This window comes from Ovis aries, chromosome 2 (genome assembly GCF_016772045.2).
Source record: "Ovis aries strain OAR_USU_Benz2616 breed Rambouillet chromosome 2, ARS-UI_Ramb_v3.0, whole genome shotgun sequence".
In the NCBI taxonomy this organism is placed as follows: domain Eukaryota; kingdom Metazoa; phylum Chordata; class Mammalia; order Artiodactyla; family Bovidae; genus Ovis; species Ovis aries.
Window position 1 is genome coordinate 134,910,963 of NC_056055.1, and position 4,749 is coordinate 134,915,711.

General features: G+C 38.9%; 1 non-coding gene across 1 annotated transcript; it reads right to left on the reverse strand.

The window, feature by feature from the left end:
• Positions 1-3,942: 3,942 nt before the first annotated feature.
• On the reverse strand, positions 3,943-4,047 carry LOC114113321 (U6 spliceosomal RNA). Its single transcript, XR_003588380.1, has one exon. It is a non-coding gene; the product is annotated as a U6 spliceosomal RNA (small nuclear RNA).
• Positions 4,048-4,749: the final 702 nt, after the last annotated feature.

Consider the following 4,749-nt stretch of genomic DNA (forward strand, 5'->3'; position numbering starts at 1 on the left):
CATCTATTGAATTCCTTTTTTCATATTTAGATTAGGTTGTTTGAGGAGTTTGTTGTTTAGTTGTAAGAGTTCTTTACATATTCTGAATATTAATACCTTATCAGAGATATGATTTTTAATATTTTCTTCCATTATGTGGGTTGTCCTTTCACTCTCTAGATAATGTCCTTTGATGCATATATTTTTTTAATTTTGATGAAGCCCAATTTATCTTTTTCTTTTGTTGCCTGGCTTTTGGTTTCATATCCAAGAAATCATTATAATATCCATTGTCATGGAGATTTTTTCTAAGGGTTTTATAGTTTCAGAGCTTACATTTATGTCTTTGATTCATTTTGAGTTAATTTTTGTATAAATGTATATGGTAAGATTTGTATATGGTATAAATTATATGGTATAAATGTATATGGTAAGATTTGCAGTATTTCACATGCAAATATCCAATTTTCCCAGCACTATTCATTGAAAATAAGATATAAATTTTTAAGAAAATTAAAAACTCTATTCATGTATATCAATATCCCTATATTCTCAGATGCTCAGTCATGTCCAATTCTTTCCATGTAAAAATATAGTGAAAGTTTGCAACTCCATGGACTACAGCCTGCCAGCCTCCTCTGTCCATGGAATTACCCAGGCAAGAATACTGGTAGCTATTTCCTTCTCCAGGGGATTTTCCCCACCCAGGGCTTGAACCCAGATCTCCTACATTGCAGGCAGATTCTTTTCCATCTGAGCCACCAAGAAAGCCCAGAAAGGAACACACTATACTGTTAATAATTTTTATTTTTAAGGAGGAAACCAATATTAGGGAGGAGGATAAACAACAGTTATAATTTTGCTGGCTATAATTTTATATTGTTTAGATTATTTATAAGCCTGTAGTTATACATTACTTATATTATTTTGGAAAGACAATTTTGATGGGATTCTTTTCCTGATGGTTTTTAAGAGAAAATTGGTTGGATGTCAAAGCATGTGATGAGTAAGCCAAAAGGGTTACTATTCTGGTAGGTTAGAGGTCCAAATTAAATAAAAACTCCAAGGCAAGAGAAGTGTAATGTGGGAAGGAATTATCAGATCTCAAGTGAAATACTATTTGTCTAGATAATCTTGGAGCAACTATAGTAAATAGAGACACTTAACAAAACTTGGTCCTAATTCTTAACACTGCACTTAGTCTGCCCCCCCTCCATTTGTTCTGTTTTTAACCTTCAGCTGAATTTGAGTAGCATGTATTTTGTTGACATATATAAGAGGTAACTGAACACTCAGAAGTCCCCCTGTGCTTTGCCAGGCAAAGCGGCCAAAGTTACAAGGGTGGGATGCATTGAGAGAGTAGCATGAAAACCTATAGAAGACCAGAGGATTTTAATAGCAACGTAGTAGGGAGCCAGGGGGGGAGAAAAAGGCTTTTAATTTTACCTTAATTACTACATATTTTATTCTAGAATTCTCAGCAAAGAAAATCCTTATAGAAAGCAGGCTCACAATTTTATAAAAGAAATAAATAAAATGCCGGTTGAATGAATGATTGACACATGAATCTGAAGGGAAAAAATGTGAAAAACTAAATAAAAGAGTAATACGAGAGTTGCTTGCTGGTCAAGGTTAGGATTCAGTACTTTCACTTCCATGGCCCAGGTTCAATCCTTGGTTGGAGAACTGAGATCCCACAAGCCGCATGGCATGTATGTGTGTGTGTAAATGTATATACACACACATATAGCTGAAACTGACAATATACCTTCCTATCACATAAAAGAATACAAGAAACTCCAACCAATATATAGATAAGAAGGTGTACACACCCACATCCACACATACATGATGCTTTAAAACGGGAATAGCCTTACCATGAATAGATTAGAGTTTGAATATAATTTGAAATATATTGGATAGGGCTACTGCCTAAAAGTACACCCAAGCCCATCACCAAGAACTGAAATTCAACATTTAATAATACTTCCCTTTGGTTTCATTAATGCAGGTGCCACAGAGGGGATAATATAATACATTTATCAGTTATCATAAATTAAAACTTTTCTAACATATTGCTTTTTTAATTGTTGAAGTTCATGCTTATGGTAACATATCAAATAAGGCAGAGGTAAGCACGCATATCCACATGTGAAGAAAATTTAACAGTTTCTCCTTTCCTTCTCCAATCTCATTGCTTAAAAATGGAGTGAGTGCCTATAAATAGGTAAAGCAAGTTCTAGGCTATGTAGAACTAGCAATAAACAAAACAAAGTCCCTGCTCTCATATCAGTTCAGTTCAGTCACTCAGTTGTGTCCGATTCTTTGCGACTCCATGGACTGCAGCACGCCAGGCCTCCCTGTCCATCACCAACTCCTGGAGTTTACTCAGACTCATGACCCTTCAGTTGGTGATGCCATCCAACCATCTCATCCTCTGTCATCCCCTTCTCTTCCCACCTTCAATCTTTCCCAGCATCAGGGTCTTTTCAAATGAGTCAGTTCTTCGCATCAGGTGGCCAAAGTATTGGAGTTTCAGCCTCAGCATCAGTCCTTCCAATGAATATTCAGGACTGATTTCCTTTAGGATGAACTGGTTGGATCTCCTTGCAGTCCAAGGGACTCTCAGGAGTCTTCTCCAACACCACAGTTCAAAAGCATCAATTCTTTGGAGCTCAGCTTTCTTTATGATCCAACTCTCACATCCATACATGACTACTGGAAAAACCAGAGCTTTGACTAGATGGACCTTTGTTGGCAAAGTAATGTCTCTGCTTTTTAATATGCTGTCTAGGTTTCTCATAGCTTTTCTTCCAAGGAGCAAGTGTCTTTTAATTTCATGGCTGCAGTCACCATCTGAAGTGATTTTGGAGCCCCAGTAAATAAAGTCTGTCACTGTTTCCATTGTTATCCCATCTATTTCCCATGAAGTGATGGGACCAGATGTCATGATCTTAGTTTTCTGAGTGTTGAGTTTTAAGCCAACTTTTTCACTCTCCTCTCTCACTTTCCTCAAGAGGCTCTTTAGTTCTTCACTTTCTGCTGTAAGTGTGGTGTCATCTGCATATCTGAGATTATTGATATTTCTCCCAGCTATCTTGATTCCAGCTTGTGCTTCCTCCAGCCCAGTGTTTCTCATGATATACTCTGCATATAAGTTAAGTAAGCAGGGTGATAATATACAGCCTTGATGTACTCCTTTCCCTATTTGGAACCAGTCTGCTGTGCCATGTCCAGTTCTAACTGTTGCTTTTTGATCTGCATACAGATTTCTCAGGAGGCAGGTCAGGTGGTCTGGTATTCCCATCTCTTTAAGAAGTTAGAGTCTAATGTGAGATACAAATAAACCGGCTATATATGATGCCAAGGTAACAATAACAGCCATGGAGAAATATAAAGTTAGGTAAAGGATCCAGGAAAGCCACACTTAAGAGGTGCCTTGAGCAAAAACTTGAATGAAGTGGAGGTTAAGCCAAGAAAACATAAGGTGTTCCAAATTAAGTAGCAAAACATGTAGTTCTACAGGGCAGTATGGTTGGGGTGCTGGAGGAACAACAAAGGGGCCAGGGAGCATGAACGTGATGATCAAGGAGTTGTTTGTTCTTTTTATCCATTTCTGGACTCTTTGTACCTACAAAGAGTAAATTGTGGTTATGCTACCAACTAGATACAGTAGAATTCATTTGTTTCCATTTGTAGGAGATTTAATTTTCTTTTCACCTTTTTAAATGAGTTGCATGGTTCCAAATCCAAATCCAGAAAACAAAGTATATTCAAAGAGGGTTAGCAGCAGCAGCAGCAGCAGCGTCTATTCCTGTTCCCTTCTATCCATTCCTTCTCATATTAGGAACCATTTTTGAACCTTCTATTTTTAAAACATAGGAAATGTATTTGTAACTCTCTCCCCTTCTTAGCTGCATTCGCATTCCTTCTCCGCTTGTGAGGTAAATAGTAGCAGACTATAAAAATATGAAATACATGATGGATTTGCGTGTCACCCTTGCACAGGTGCCATGCTAGTTTTCTCTGTATCATTATAATTTTGGTATATGCACTGCTGAAGCAAGCAATAAGTTAGATTTTACATGGGTAAGAACTCAGAAGCAGAAACTATCTGGAAGAGATAGCTTCAGTAGCTGTTGCCATGGAGAGCCTAATGTAGCCACGAGACGCCAAGAAAGTACAAGGTGCGGGCAGAGAGAGTCAGTTGCCCACTGACAGACCAGCGGCTTTGAGAACAAAGTCGAGGACTAATCACCGACAGACCTTGCCTGCCTCACAAGCCAGCCAGGGCCTATTCTGCTTCTGCTCGTGTCCCATTTCTGCCAGTATTCTGCTGTATCACGTGTGCTGTGTGTGCTCGGTCATGCATGCATGCACATGTGCACGTTCAGTCGCTTCAATCACGTCTTAGTCTTTGCTGCCCTAAGGACTGTAGCCCTCCATTCTCCTCTATCCAAGGGATTCTCCAGGCAAGCTCAGTTGTGTCCAACTCTTTGTGGCACCCTGGACTGTAGCCCACCAGGCTCCTCTGTCCATGGGATTCTCCAGGCAATGATACTGAAACGGGTTACCATTTCCTTCTCCAGGGATCTTCCAGACCCAGGGATCGAAACTGCATCTCCTGCAACGGCAAGTGGATTCTTTACTACTGAGCCACCTGGGCAGCCCCTTTGTATCATAGAACAGGTCAATAAAGGGCTCTATTGTTTTGTTTTGTTTTTTAAATAAATTCTTTAGGTACATAAGACTATAAATACAGAATCCTTC